Source organism: Spea bombifrons, chromosome 4 (assembly GCF_027358695.1).
Source record: "Spea bombifrons isolate aSpeBom1 chromosome 4, aSpeBom1.2.pri, whole genome shotgun sequence".
In the NCBI taxonomy this organism is placed as follows: domain Eukaryota; kingdom Metazoa; phylum Chordata; class Amphibia; order Anura; family Pelobatidae; genus Spea; species Spea bombifrons.
In genome coordinates, this window is record NC_071090.1 from 80,411,663 (window position 1) to 80,428,464 (window position 16,802).

Sequence of the window (16,802 nt, forward strand, 5' to 3'; positions counted from 1 at the left end):
GCATTATTACACTCTGGATCGGTTACTTTTCATTTTTTATTACACTCTGTACCAGTTGCTTTTCGGGTTTTTTTTTTTTTTTTTTTTTTTTTTTTTTTTTTTTTTTTTTTTTTTTTTTTGTGAACGGCCACTCAGCAGCGGTTGACACTTTACAGGTATGCTGGCATGATGACACTATGGTGTACTTTTGTGATATTATCAGTTCCACATGAGTCGTGAGGGTGTGGCACATAAAACACATTTGCCATTTCACGATGGCTGCGACAATGGCTGCTGGGTGTGTCTCTCACTGCATGTACGCACGTACCATATGCATTATTACACTCTGGATCGGTTACTTTTCATTTTTTATTACACTCTGTACCAGTTGCTTTTCGTTTTTTTTTTTTTTTTTTTTTTTTTTTTTTTTTTTTTTTTTTGTGTGCACGGCCACTCAGCAGCGGCTGACACTTTACAAGTATGCTGGCATGATGTCACTATGGTGTACTTTTGTGATATTATCAGTTCCACATGAGTAGTGAGGGTGTGGCACATACAACACATTTGCTATTTCACGGTGGCTGCGACAATGGCTGCTGGGGGTGTCTCTCACTGCATGTGCGCACGTACCGTATGCTTTGTTACACTCTGTATCGGTTATTTTTCATTTTTTTTTTTTTTTTTTTTTTTATTTTTTTTTTTTTATTACACTCTGTACCAGTTGCTTTTCGTTTGTTTTTTTTTTTTTTTTTTTTTTTTTTTTTTTTTTTTTTTTTTTTTTTTTTTTGTGAACGGCCACTCAGCAGCGGCTGACACTTTACAGGTATGCTGGCATGATGACACTATGGTGTACTTTTGTGATATTATCAGTTCCACATGAGTAGTGAGGGTGTGGCACATAAAACACATTTGCTATTCCACGATGGCTGCGACAATGGCTGCTGGGTGTGTCTCTCACTGCATGTACGCACGTACCGTATGCATTATTACACTCTGTATCTGCTCTGATGTCATTATGCTGAACACCTCGGGGCCACTAGCATCACTGCTGTTATTCCTCTGTATTTTTATTTTCCGTAGTTTTATTTTTATTTGTGATATTATTCGTTGCGCAAGAGTCAACAGGGTGTGACATATAACGACCATATGCTCCTACACGATGGATATGTCGGTGGCTACTGAGTGTACATTGTTCTACTCTATGTCTTAAATGTGTGCTCTCTAACGTATTGCGTTGCCCGATCTTTGTTGTTTTGGTGTTGTCTGTTTTGGGCGGGTGGCGGGGCGTCTTTTGGTTTCGTGACATCTGGTTCCTCACGGAGCCTTTGCTGCTCTTTTCGTCTCCTCGCCCGCTTGGTTCTCTTCCCCACGGGGCTTGGTGTCATATCCCGTTTCCTGGGGACCCCGCTCGCCTCCCTCGGGGGGTTGGAGTCTACCCGGTACTTGACACATTTCCCCACATACTACCTCTCTCCCGTACCTTCCCCCTTCCCGTCCTAGTCCTCCTTCTCGCCGCCCACTCCCTCTCCGTCCCTCACCCCCTCCCTTTACCCCCCGCGGTTTTGAGACACTGCTTTATACGGCGGCCCCCATGGCTTTCCGCCCGGGTCCGCTGACCATCTATTCTGTTAACGCACAGGGTCTCAATCTACCCGAAAAACGGTCCAGGGCTCTGAGAGAATTTAAGGCACATGATGCCTCTGTGGTGCTGCTTCAGGAGACGCACTTTCGGGAGGGGCTGGCCCCTAGCCTTAAGAATTCCCACTACCCTTTGGGATATTTTAGTAACAATCCAGAGTCTAAGACTAAGGGGACGGCTATACTATTTTCTAGCAGGGTCCCGTTTGTTGTTAAAGATACTCTCCTTGACCCCTCGGGCCGTTTCACCTTCGTTAAGGGCTATATTTCAGAGGCTCTCTACACTTTTGCCAGTGTGTATCTCCCCAATCGATCTCAACATTTGGCCCTCCGGTCTATCGCGGCCTCGCTCTCCACCTTCGGAGAGGGCCTCGTGATTCTGGGAGGGGATTTAAATGTTCCCCTTCACCCGGAGGCTGATACCTCCTCTGGCTCTAGCTGTGTCCCAGGTAACCAGCTGCGTTCGGTTCGCAAAATCCTTGCTGAGCAGCACCTGATTGACTGTTGGCGTTCTCTGTACCCGACTGCCCGGGACTTCACTTTCTTTTCCTCACCTCACGCTTGCTACTCACGACTGGACTACATTTTTCTCTCTCAGACTTACCTCGACTTGCTGCGGACGGCCGTGATCCTGCCGATGACCTGGACCGACCATTCTCCTGTTTCTATTACGCTCGACTCTCCGCTGTGTAGGGCTAGGGAGTGGACGTGGCGACTTAATGACTCTTTCTTACTGGACGAGGCTCTTGTTTCTCAGACGGAGACGGAACTGCAGCAGTATTTTCTGGAAAATGCTACGCAGGGGGTGTCCCCTCTGGTGGTGTGGGAGGCTCACAAGTGCGTGCTGCGGGGTTTTTTCATACAACAGGGTGCACGGCGGAAGAGGGCGCGCGCGCTGGAGATTGATCGGCTCACTGCGCGTATTCAGCATCTGGAATCCGTGCATAAAGACACCCTGGACGAGGGGACTCACACGGAACTGACCTCCTTAAGGGGTCAGTTGTCGGATATTCTTAACTCTAGGTTTCGCCGGGCTTCCCTGTATAGCCAGAGGTTTTTCAGCGAACACGGCAACAAATGTGGTAAGCTGTTGGCCAAGATGATTAATCCCCTTAAGCGGAACGCGCACGTTCATCGAGTTCGGACGCCTGCGGGGGATTTGTCCCCCTACCCCTCTAAGATTGTGGACGCGTTTCATGCCTACTATTCCTCCCTTTATGGCTTGTCTCAGGCTTCGGATGCTCGTGCCTGTCACGATAAGCGGGTCCGTATTGATCGTTATCTGGCGGCCCACGGTGTGCGCAAGCTTACCCGCGAACAGGCGGATTCCATCGAGGAGCCGTTCTCGGCCGCGGAGCTTTCCGCGGCTCTGAAGGCTACGCAGCGGGGTAAGTGTCCGGGCCCGGACGGTTTGCCCTTGGGGTACTACCATACCTTCTCGAAGCACCTTTTCCCTCACCTGCTTGCTGCCCTCAATGCCATACGTGAGGGTCTTCAGTTCCCTTCCCAGTCGTTGGCGGCTACGATCACGGTTATTCCGAAGGAAGGCAAGGATCCTGGTTTGTGTCAGAGCTACCGGCCCATCTCGCTCCTCAATGCCGATTTAAAGCTTTTTGCCAAGATGTTGGCGCTGCGCTTGGCTCGCTTCCTCCCGCTGTTGATCCACCCCGATCAAGCAGGTTTTATCCCTCGACGTGAGGCGCGGGATAACACGATTAGGCTTCTCTCCGTGATCCACAAGGCACGGGTGGAGGCACGCCAAATTTTATTTCTGTCGACCGACGCGGAGAAGGCCTTCGATAGGGTGGACTGGGTGTTTTTGGAGGCTGCCTTGGTGCATCTGGGTCTGGGTCCCTCTATGTTGGCTTGGATTAGGGCTCTCTATTCTTCGCCATCTGCTCGCATTCGGGTTAACGGGGCTCTCTCCCCCCCTATAGCGATACGGAACGGAACTAGGCAGGGGTGCCCCCTTTCCCCGATGCTCTTTGCGTTGTCTCTGGAGCCTTTCCTAGAGGCTGTCCGCTCTGACCCGAACATATTGGGGTTGCAGGAGGGTGGTAGGCATCACAAGATTGCGGCGTACGCGGATGACCTCCTGTTTATCGTTGACCGCCCCGGTGTTACGCTTCCGAATATTCTTGAGGCATTTCGCCTCTACGGCGAGCTGTCTAACCTCAAAATAAATTATTCGAAATCTGAGATTTTGAATATTACCCTGCCCCCTAGTTTGGCGGCTGCGCTCATGCCCAGCTTCCCCTTTAAGTGGTGCCCCGAGAAGCTGCAGTATTTGGGGATCTGGCTGACTGCTGACCCCGCTCGTCTTTACCATGCCAACTTTGCGCCTCTGCTCGCCGTCCTGTCGGGGGATCTGCGGCGGTGGATGCCGTTGTTCCTCTCCTGGATGGGCCGGGTGAATGTTGTTAAGATGAACCTTTTACCCCGGGTGTTGTACCTGTTCCAAACGCTGCCCATCCGGATACCTCGGGAGTTTTTCCAGGTTCTTCGGTCCCTGGTGTCTAAGTTTGTCTGGGGTAATAAGAGTCCTCGACAGCGGTTCTCCCAGCTTACGAGACCTAAATCTGCGGGTGGTCTTGCCTTACCTGACTTTCAGGGGTACTACCGGGCTGCCCACTTGCTTCGCGTTTTGGAGTGGCACGCCTTGGGCCCTCTAGCTAAGCCGTGGGTCGACCTGGAGCTTGGTGAGTTGCGGGGCTGTGTGTATCATGCCTTGTGGGGCCCGAGCGGCAGCCACGGCGGCATTTCGCACCCTTTTATTCTGGCGACTCTGGCGGTTTGGAGGGGGGTGGGACGGCGGGCCCGTCTCTCTACTGCTCCGTCGCCCTTGTTGCCCCTATGCGGGAATCCGGACTTTGCGCCGGGGCGCGGGGAGGGTCGATTGGATTTTCTTGGGGTTCCTGCCCCTGTTCAGGCTCGGGCGCTCCTGGGGGAGGGTGGGATTCTGCCCTTGGGTTCGTTGATAACGGGCCGCGTTCCTACGTGGTCGGAGCGCTTCACTTATCACCAAATTCGTCACTACCTTTCTACCTTGCCACGGGGGGACCTTCTTCATCGACCCTTAACGGGCTTCGAGGTCTTGTGCACGAGGGCTCACCCACCGGAGAGGGCCATCTCCCTGCTCTACTCTTTTCTTTTGACTGCGACTTCCACGACACGACCGCCCTTCTGCGCGACCTGGGAGGCCGACTGTGACACTCAACTCTCCGACAGGGACTGGGACAAGATTTTCATTTTTACCCATAAGAGCTCTAAAGCGACTAAGACGCAGGAGACTAATTATAAGCTGTTGACGAACTGGTACAGGACGCCGCAGAGGCTCCACCGAATGTTCCCGGGTACCTCTGATATGTGTTGGAGGTGCGGTGGGGACGTGGGCACGATGTTGCACATATGGTGGTCATGCCCTTTGTTACAGCCCTACTGGGAGGAGGTCCACCGGGTGATCTCGGAGCTCTCGGATTCCCCCCCTCCGTTCCGGCCGCTGCCCATGCTTCTGCACCACACTCCCCGTTCGATCTCACATTACAAGCGGTCGGTGGTCCGACATCTCCTTGACGCTGCTAAAAGTCTCATCCCACTTCATTGGAAACAACCTCGCCCTCCCTCTCGCCGCGACTGGGTGGCGAAGGTGGAGGAGATCAGGCGGATTGAGGATCTCTCCGCCTCGACCCCGAAACTTAGGGAGGCTTATACGGCCACATGGTTCTACTGGTTGTCCTCTGTTGTGGGGCGGGATGCGTAGTTGCCCTGCTCTGCCCTTTTGATCTGTGTATTCCATTTTTGCCACTGGTCTTGGATCTGTGTTTCTGTACATCATGGTCTCATGCCGGGGTACCCTGTTTTCCCCGTTTCCCTTCCCTCCCTCTTTTTCCTTTCTGTATCCCTACCCCCTCCCTCATATATGTTTGGAAAATTGAATAAAATTTGATTTTGAAAAAAAAGAAAGAAGAGAGAAAAGAGCAGAACAAGAAGCTTAACCAGTATCTTTAAACTTTACAATGTGTCCTTTGCAACAGCAACTGCAAAGGGTTAAATATCAAAAGGTGTCCTAGGCTTACATTTCATTTGGTAAAGCAGACATTTAACACAACAGGAGATAAAATAGGTTAATAATGGGATCAAGGGATTTGTAAAAATTCCAAGGTACATTATTTAGTTGCCATTCATAATTTTATATATTTATATCATTTCTTAGCTATACATCATGCTAAGTTTGGGGCTGCAAATTTTAAATTTCTTTGTCCTATTTCCTTTTACCAAGTAAATTTCTTCAAAAGATTGTTCTTTTGGCTGCTAAGTATATGCTTATGTTGATTTTACTGAGAAATGTTGATTTGCTTTACTTGTGGTCCCTCATTCATCATATATTATTGTTAGAATGCACTGACTGCTTACAGGATCTGAACTTTTCCATATTGGGTTAAATCAAGGAAAAATAATGTTTTGATGGTTTTTGTCCCCCTAAAATGAAATATATCCTTTCACATATAAATGGAAATGAGCCACGACAATTAATCATAATGTACCGCTTAAATATTGCTTCAAACTGACAAAGATAAATGTGGATGGGATCGAAAGAGTCACTTTTGTTTTTTTCAGAATGGAAAATGCATCCACTACGGAACAACCTGATGGAAAATCTAATTTGCCGCTGTTTATCTCCCATACGACCAGAATTTCTGCATTACGCATCGAGATATGGCTTCAGTTATTTCTGAACCAGATTTAGTTATCGCTACCAATAACCAAACTGGGATATTCTTAAATCTGAAGTGGAGTATGACGGATGGGAGGTCAGTACTACACGCTATAGTAGTATAGTATAGTACCGTATATTCCTTAGGATGCATGAAGAGTACAGACTTTGAGATTTCTCTTGCATGAATGCAGGAGAACATTCTGATAATGTCACCAACCGACAGGTTTATCGTAGGTACTGACACTGTGTTTGGTTTACGCTTTCAAGGAAAGTGAGGCAGAGGAGAGACAAAATAGTTGATGACTAATAGCAGAACCGTTACGCTATTAACATTCTATAATATACTGCAGCTTATATTACTGCAAGCAGGTTAATCCTTATTGTAGCCATGTAATTTTAACAATAATCGTGTGTCATAGTTACATGCAAATTCTGGATAAAGCCCAAAACCCTGTTCCCACCTCTGGCAACAACCCCTAAAACAAAAATGTCCCTGCTTTGGCTGCTCAAAATGTCGAGAAATATGCTGCTGTTTTAGACACAGCCTTTGAGCACATGATAGGCCTGCGAGCGGATAAACTTTAGTTTTCCACGTAAAAAAAAAAAAACCCTGCTTCGATGAGATCTGAAGGCAGTAAAGCTCTCCCCTTTTATAGCCTCCCATGACTTCTTCTCACAAGCCCTTCCCCATGTCTCTAAATTCTCCTGCCCAATCCAGACTGACTTAAACCCTGGGCACTGTGTAAACTAATAATATCACATGCCCTGTCAACCAGCTTTTTTTTATTATTGTTGAATCATGGGTCCTAGCATATCCTATTTCCAAAAGTGATACGCATATTCTAATCTTTGTAAATCCTGAAATCCAGCTGGAGATAAACATTATTAGAGAATGTAGGAACATTCAGAACTTAGCATTTTTATTACGGAATGCATGCACTTAAAACTATGTGTTATGTTTCAAAATTGTATTTTCGCATTATACTGTAAGGCATCCTTACATGGTCTGAAGACTTTTATGTTTCAGATCAATTTTGATTGCCTTCTGTGTCTTTCTGTAAATATTAAATTGTTTGTATAGATTTTTATTTTTATTGCATTTTATTCCTGTTAGTTTCTTCTCCTTTATTAAACTTTTACATTTTACAGAGAAATTTTGTTTTCTTGTATCATATTGATTATCAAGATCCCAAATTAAATGTCTAAAGAACTCAAGTGTCTATACTGTTTTCAGCACCACTGAACTACTTTAAAAGAGATAGTGAAATAATAATAATACAATTTTATGTTACCTTAAATAATCCCATTTCTCCTGGACTCCATTTAAGTGGTCCCAGTCTGATTTACCCAGTGACTCCTTTACACATATTGTCATTTTAAAAAAGTCAGCTTGTCTAAAATCTAAAACTTTTGTTTTTGTGTGGTGTGACTCAGTCACTGTTCGTATATAAACCACACATATGATCAAAAGATCCCAAACTTTCACCTACAGTAATATCCGTTAACAAATCTCCCTTTGTGAAGACTAAATCTAATATGGCCTCCTTACGAGTTGGTTCCCTAAATACTTGTTTTAAAGATAATCCCAGTAGGGACTTTAAAATATCTGCACTCTGGGCACAACAAGCTACTTTGGTTTTCCAGTTGACATCAAGAAGATTAAAGTCCCCATGACTATAACTTCCCGTTTCAATTTTAGCTATTTTATAAATTAGAAGATTATCTTATCTAACTCTTCTATTTGTCCAAGGGATCTATAAATCACACCAACATATGTTAATGTACATTTATCAAATTGTGCTAGATTGCATTTTATGTTATCTTTCCCATATAGGGCCACCCCTTTCTTGTCTTCCCTGTCTTTTCTATATAAAGAGTACCCTGGTATTGCTATTTCCCAGTCATTTTTCTCATTATACTATGTCTCAGTAACAGCCACTAAATCAACATTCTGACTGTCACAAGGTCATGGATCTTATTAACTAAACTGCGAGCATTTGTAGACTTGACCTTAAGCTTGTCATTTAACACACATGCTGTGTTTTGGGGAACAAAATATATGCTCATCCCTATTATCTGTACAAATCAAGCCCCCAGATCCTCCCACCTGGTTACTAACTAAATCACCTTCCCTTTCTACACTGTCTAGCCCGGTTTTTACTATCCATTCCTAGTTTAAAATTACCTCCAACTGTCTAGCCATCCTCTCCCCCAAGCACATTGGACCCTCTTGCATTCAGGTGAAATCCACCAGGACTATACAGATCATACCCTAATGCAAAATTAGCCCGGTGCTCTAAAATCCCAAAGCCCTCTTTCTTACACCAAGACTTCAGCCATGCATTTAGCTGCCTAATCTCCCGCTGTCTTTCTGGTGTACCTCATGGCACAGGTAGTATCTCAGAGAATACTCCCTTGGAGGTACTTTTTTAATCATACTCCCTAAATCTCTAAAATTACCTAAATCACCATCAGTCTCTTACTATGTCATTGGTGCCATTGTGCACCAAGACAGCTGGATCCTCACCAGCCCTCAATAATCTATCCACTCTGTCTGCAACATGCCGAACACCGGCACCTGGGAGACAGCAAACCATTCAGGTGCGGTGACCAGAGCCACAGATTACACTGTCTGATCTCTTAATAATAGAATCCTGTACTACAACCTGCCTGGGCTTCCCTTCTTTCTTGATCCCCTGTACGCTGGATGCGCTGCTCTCCTGGCTGGTAGGGAAAAACTGTTTTTTTTTCCCAGCAATCCCACATCTGAGTCTGTCTCCCCAACATCCTCACTTAAATGGGGAAATTTGTTGGGATAGAAAACAATTCAGGACTGGTTTCCCTCTACCTCTTCTTCCCTCTTCCCTCGCCCGCTGCAACCATGTCTAACTGTCACACAACTATGTGCCTGGCTGCCTTCTGACTGATCTCCTCCATCATTGCTAGGGGCCCAATCGAAACTCTGCTCAGTGAGAAAGAGACTCATCTCAAGATTCTAAATCTCTCTCAATGTTTCAATATGCCTCTTCAGAGCTCCAGAGAGGCCATTTGCTCACACTTGCTACAGCGATATGTACCCAGGAACTGCTGTTCCAAGCATGCATACATATGACATTATGTGCACTGAGTGAGATCTCCAAGCTTGCTCATACTTTATGGAGGGATGTGTGTCCCTCCATGTGTGTCAATTCTGCTTTACCTTGGTTTCTCCCTACTGTGGTGCACTAAATGGTGTGGTGCACAAACTGGCTACTTAAAGAAAGCAGGTCACTTAAACAATGCAAGCTCTTACTGTGAGCAAGCTCTTTGGGTTAGCCCTTGCTTTATACAGAGCAACACAGCTAATTTATTTGAACCCCAACCCTTAACTAATTACACGCTAAGAAAGGGGGGAAAAAACATAGTTAACCACAAAAAAAACAGTTTTTTTTTTTTTTTACAAACCCTTCAACATTCTTACTACAAACCCACTGTTGGTATATTTATAATACCACTACTCTGCTGCTGTGGTTCAAAAACTGGCCACTTACCAAAAGCAAGACACTTGAGCAATGCAAGCCTTTACTGGGAGCTTACTGTGATATTTATCAAGTAGATGTGCAAATGGACCAAAAACGATTCTGACAAATTTTTTGACCCATTTGTTTTGGACAACTTCCTTTACCTGCACATTAGTTTCGGACGAAAATCTGGGACCATTTAAAATTCAAGTTATCTTAGGGCAAAATGGCAGAGCTTCCAGTGACATCATCTATGTCAGCCCTCTAATCGGGGTAAAGGATGCCCAGTGGGCTGCTGGTCAACACTGATCCTGACTCACCAGGGTCCCATAGTAATTATCTTTAAAATCAACGTATATATTATGCCAGGCTTTCAGTCACTTTGTGGTTAATGAAATATATATTCTGTCTTATGGCAAAAAATATTTTTCTATTTTTTTCCCTGGACTTTTTTGAAGCTGGGACTCTTGAAAAATCAGCCTTTCTATTGTAGTGATTAACTAACACTAATAACCAAATGAGCCTAATAATAGCCTTTATAAAAGTATTATATTGTCAGGATTCCAACAATATTTTACATTAAGTCACCTGTATTTAGCTGTGATCTACTACAGACAAGGCGTGCTCAGATATTAAATCACAGTAGAATTTGGAGTCAGCTTTAGCTATATGACCCAGACAATTGGCCCATTTACTCAGAGGCCCTGAAAATTGATGTATAAACCTAAGGACACAGTATTAAAGTATGTCCTATAAAAACGGTACTATAAAAACTCTTGCTTACATAGATTTTCAGTGGCAGTTTCATTATACTCTGCTTTTATCCAACACAAATTCTCCATTAGCACACCTAGGTTATTGCTCAAATGATCTTTGTTAGTGATCGTGCTTTATCATTATTGCTCTTCTTAGAACATTTCACTATATATTGCTATATAGGGCACACACATCACATATGTGAAAACTAAATATAAGATATTCACGTCCTGTCTGTCTATATATTCAGCCTGAATAAGATTTGCGGCTGTTCAGTGAATAAAGTTAACAGTGTCTCCCAGGTTTTATTATTTTTCTTTTTCTCCATAACAGCAACAAAAGCATTCCTGATTTTTGTTTGGTGTTGCATAGAGACTAGTTTTGCTCTGCTGTTGTGTCGTGTTTTCAATATGTGCTATCTCCAGGCTGTAACATGAATCTCTACGACGGCATAAAAATACTGAACTCGGCATGTGGCACAGTAGGACAATGTACCCAAAAAAAGTAAAGAATATCATTTTTCTTTCAAATTGAACATATTCCACTTTACATCTTCAGCTCTATGATTTGTGAAGTGCATGCAAGTCTTTTCAAAGACACTGAAGTATATTTATTCTCAGAGCTATTCCGTCTACCTAAAAAAATGGAGCCAATACTGAAACTAATGTTGTGCTGTTCATCTTACACAAACCTATTTTTTATCTTCACCTGATTTAAAGTAAGATTTTTAGTTAAAATGTAGATTGCTTTGTGAAGATCACCTATAATAAGGGGAGGGCTGAGATCTTTTGGCGTGGACAAGCAAAGCTGAGTTGCCCCTGTAAACATACACATATTACACTCACTCTACCACAAACACCTACTCACACACACACTTAACTGTCACTCTGTGAGCAGGCCAATTCAAGTCACAATCGGCCCTGGCCCCCAATTCCAGCCCTCCCCTGGGTATATTATGGTGCAGGGAACAATCACATCCATATTCCCATACTATTGAAATGTCAACATAAACACTGAAGGGTAGCAGCTTGCTATGCTACAACACGGCGTTATTATTATAAATTCTATATATCCTCTATATAATCAATCATGTCTGTTTTTATGGCAGGATGTAGTGCCTAACAGCTGGATAGATGTAGTGAGAACAAATGTCCTCTGCGTCAATTCATGTGTGACATGAAATCTCTCAGGTGCCTTTCATTAGTAAATCTGATTCAATGGATTGTGTAATTAGAAAGTTTGTTGATAAATAGACTTGATACAGCTGGCTCTTGATTTAGAAAATCTTATACCATATGTCAAGTGTTAGACCTGATCTCACACGGTTGAGTAAGTGTAAGTATACTTACACTATTGGTCCTTCTTTCAGTATTTTGTTGCTATCAGTACGCTACCGCCACTGCATACTGTACTATTGAGAGTATGTGTTGCTTTCTATCTTTTATGCTATTAATATATTTAATTAATTACAGTATGCACGCTCATAGGGTGTAAAGCAAGAAGATTATGTAATTTATAAAAGTGATTTCTGCGCACAAATAACACTTGACATAATATTTGATCTAAAACCCTGTTTTTCTGGATCCTAATCTGATATAAGTGTAAAGACCACATGTATTGTACTACCACTGGGAAGATTAATTATATATTGCCTTTTTATTGTGTTAGTGTTTTATTAGGTGTGTTCTACTGCAGCTACGATTACTGCTACGTCATATATATATATATATATATATATATATATATATATATATATATATACATATACACACATTTGTTGGTTTGGCATGCCTGATATAAGAGATTATCCATTTTTTGTATTATGATATAACTGTCATTTCCAAATTCTGTTGATTTTAGTAGACAGGGTCGTGTCTAGAGTATGTGGCACCACCCCTCACTTTAAAAATGTAAAGACGCCCAGAAAAGAATTAATGAAAATAAATTTCATGATCCAATTATGTGCAACAGCATTTGCTTTACTATGCAACAAGGCAATGTGCATCCTGTTGGTGCACTGCGTGTTGTATATTTGATATGAGCAAATTATGATGTCTGAGGCTGTTTACTTTTTCTTGTTTGATGTATGCGTTCATATTTGTACTTTCATACTACAGCTACAATGAGCTTCTGCCATTGTAGGGATAAGGATGTTTTTTGTTTGGTTTCTCTGGGGTTCATTCTAGTTCATTCAAGTTGGAGATGACTAGTAATTTAGCAAGAAAGGCTAATTCAACTTACACTTCACTATACATTGAGAAGGGCCACATCCAGCAAGGTTAATTTACAAAAGGGTTAAGCTGGTCCTGAAAGATTCTCTGAATCATGGTCCACCAACAACTTGAACTGGGGACCCAACGTCTGAAAATCAGTGATTTGGTTGAATCTTATTGTTTTTAGATTTGCCAAGCCTTGGTATATTATGCCATTAGCAACAACTTATTGGAAATGTATTAACATGAACATTTAACAACATAGTTCTCAAAGTCAAACAGGAGCATTTCTGGGGCAAATCTCTACATTTGGAGTAATCACCTTAGAGATGAATAGAATTTTCCAAAAAAATAGATTTTCTCTTTGCGATTCCTTAAATAATATGGCCCATCATGTGAAAAACGTACAAGGTCATCAGCAACTGGTTTTATCAGAACCGATCTTACATATTTTCTCTAAATGTGGCAGCTTTATAAAACATCTGTGTGTCTGACTTGATTCCAAATTATTTTTTTGTACAATGTATAATGTGTCAGTTTCATTCATTTCCTTCCCACCACATTCCTTTTCCATACTAAATACATTTAATTAGAAAGCAGGCAACCTTTATTAGATTCAAGCTTGTGCCATTGAGATTAGGTTTTGACATATTCAGTAGTAGATCAATTCCTCTGTGACTCTGGGACAAGATTTTTAATTACATCTATGAAAAAATAAACGCTATGATCTCTGGTTTATGTACATAAAATGAAAGCATCATTGACTATGGGAGTTATGGGAATTCATAGGCTAATCAGTTTGAAAAAGAGTAAAGCCATCCACATGTTACAGGGCAAGAGCAACACAAAAATATTTTAGCTCCTTTATATGGAGTTTAGTATACATGGGTGTCAAATCAAAGAGGTCCACTGGTGCAGCAGCAGGAGACGGAGAAACAGTAGGCAGTTTAGAGTAGGTTAACTAGACATAGAGGCAGAAAAACACCTGGTAGTAGGAAAAAAAAAAACTTGTATTTGATTCTGTCCACCCCTCTGCTGTCAGAATGGTTTGTTCTGCTCTCTTCTTCTAGTTGGTCTTCTCCTCTGGTAGCTGCTTCTTCATAGACACAGAGTCCTATTTTGGTTCCAAGCATGCATGCCCCTTTTTACTCCTCTCTAAGTACTCTAACGAACTTGAGCTTACAAGTTTTTACTTAAAACAATACTAAACAGTCAGCTTGGGTTAAACACATGTTAGAATGAATCATTCTATTTCCTTTAGCCTACCAGGTCCTCTTCATCTTCTATCTTTTATCTACTCTCTTCTATCTTTAATCTGCTGTCTACAATCTTCTATCTTCGTCCGCATCTCCGTGGATATAGCCTAGTGGGAACTTCGGCCAATCTGGGGGAGAGGATGTCACCAGAAGCACAATTATAAGGGCCAGAATTTAAGTTCAAGTTCCTACCAGCTTATGAACATGGAGATGTGGATGAAGATAGAAGACTGAAGCTGGCAGATTGAAGGTTCCTACAGACCTAAGCTTTAGTGCTGAGTACCAAGATATAACATCATATCCCGGCACTCAGCATCAATCACCCTCCCTTCATTTTGGGCCTACAGCAGCAGGCAGTCCAGTCTGCCTCTGCAGAAGCCTAACAGGGTTGTGGACATGGACACCATACCATTACTGCCTCTCATTGTGGCCCAGATGTTAGAATCATGAGGCTCATACAATGCCTATATTACCGTATTTGCTCGATTATAAGACGAGGTTTTTTTCAGAGCAAATGCTCTGAAAAATACCCCTCGTCTTCTAATCGGGGTCGTCTTCTAATCAGACCTCAAATAGAGGTCTGATTAGGAGACTAAGATCCAGATCCCCCGCACCGCTGCAGGGGACCTGGATCCTCCTGTCTCACCCGACCCCCCCCCCATACACACACTTACCGGTGCTTCCTGCTTTGTTGCCGGGGCAGCGGGTTGACGTCTACGCGATGCGCGTAGACAACGTCCGCTGCAGCCGGAAGGAGGTGTGGCTAGCAGCGGGGGTTGTCTGCGTCCGTCGCATAGACCTTCCCCGACTGTCAGAGTCGGGGAAAGTATACGCGACGGACGCATACAAACCCCCGCTGCTAGCCACACCTCCTTCCGGCTGCAGCAGAAGGCGACGTCAGCCCGCTGCCCCGGCTGGAAGCACCGGTAAGAGAGGGGGGAGAGCGGGGGAAGGGGGGGAGAGAGAGAGGGGGTGAGAGAGAGAGAGAGTGTGTTAGTTAAATGGGGTTATAGGGTGTGTGTGTGTTAAATGGGGGCATAGGGCATTTCTGGAGTGGCGTTAAGGGGGCATTTAATAGAGCACTCTGCCTCCTGAAATGCCTTATACCTCCCTATATGCCACTCTGCCCCATAATATGCCTTTTAACCCCCTAAATGGCAGAGTGGCATATAGGGGTATAAGGCATTTCTGGAGGCAGAGTGCTCTATACAATGCCTTTTAACTCCCTTAATGCCACTCTGCCTCCTGAAATGCCTTATACCTCCCTATATGCCACTCTGCCCCATAATATGCATTTTAACCCCCTAAATGCCAGAATGGGATATAGGGGTATAAGGCATTTCTGGAGGCAGAGTGGCACATAGGGGGTCAAAAGGCATACCATGGGGCACAGTGGCATATAGAGGGTTAAGAGGCATATCATGGGCCACAGTGCCATATTGGAGTGGCAAGCCTGGGGGCAGATGTGCGTAACTGGGGGACAGTTTGGAAAATACAAGAAATAAAAACAAAAGAAATCTTTTTCTCAATCATAGCTTTTATTAAAAAAAGAGTTTACATGAATTAACATTTACTGGTAAAACTTTTTTCCTTTGGGGTCGTCTTATATTCAGGCTTTTTCTTTTTTTCCTAAGTTAATATTCAGATTTTGGGGGGTCGTCTTATAATCAGGGTCGTCTTATAATCGATCAAATACGGTACTTTTATGTAATCAGTTATGCCATACGAATTGAAAAAAGTAATTACAGTGATTATCATACCCAGACTCTAAATAGTTAAGTAATAGGGAACTGAGCAGTGTATTGTGCTAGTACAATGTATTAATATTTTGGGACTCACTGTTATAGATTGTTCAAACACATTATTAAGAACAATGCTCCTAAGATAGCCCAAGAAGACATTATCTGTATTTGAAGCTTACGGGTGTCAGGCTTTAGACTGTGGGGAGACATGAATGCTGCATATTAAATTAACTGCAAGTATTTAAACAAAACGAAGAATAATAACATTCGAGGGAATTAGCATGATACTACAGAAGAAAGTGCTTCTGGTGACTAAGCTCCAGCTCCAGGGACAGCCAACCAGTCCTAGGAGAAGCTAAGTCTAATAACTTGGTTCAACGTTTTCTTTTGATCGCTGTGTTATTTGTGCTGCTTTAAGTTAATTAGGCTGCAAATGTACAGCGGTAGGGTGAGAAAAAGAGGAGTTTATTAGCAATGCACCAAACAATTTGGCATTTGCACCAATTGTCTTTGTGGGTAATTTTTACAATTGAATTAGTAGAAGAAAAGGCAGTCTGCTAGTATACTTTATGCCACATGTATTGCAATATAGTATTCATATAAGAATAATATATAAAATGTTTCTAATATATGTATAATATTTATATCTGTGTTGTACTTGCAGGAGACTAAATGCACAACTTATACAATAATGTAATTCCCACACACATTGAACCTTTGTGTCAAATTTCTGGTTACCTCAGAAATTTTTCCCATTGGTACATTCACAAAAAGCATGGAATAAAAAAAAAACAATTAAGATCTACGCTTGTCTACCTACTTTTAGTAAAAAAGAAAAAAATATCTTATTTTTATTTTCTATTGAATCTTTTATTTCACATATAATTTATGTATGACCTCATGTGTCTCCTTAGATATAGCAGGGAGGCTTTCCCATTTACTCCCCCAATGTATTGCTTTTAGTATGTGCCCGTATAATCACATCAAATATATAGGGAGCA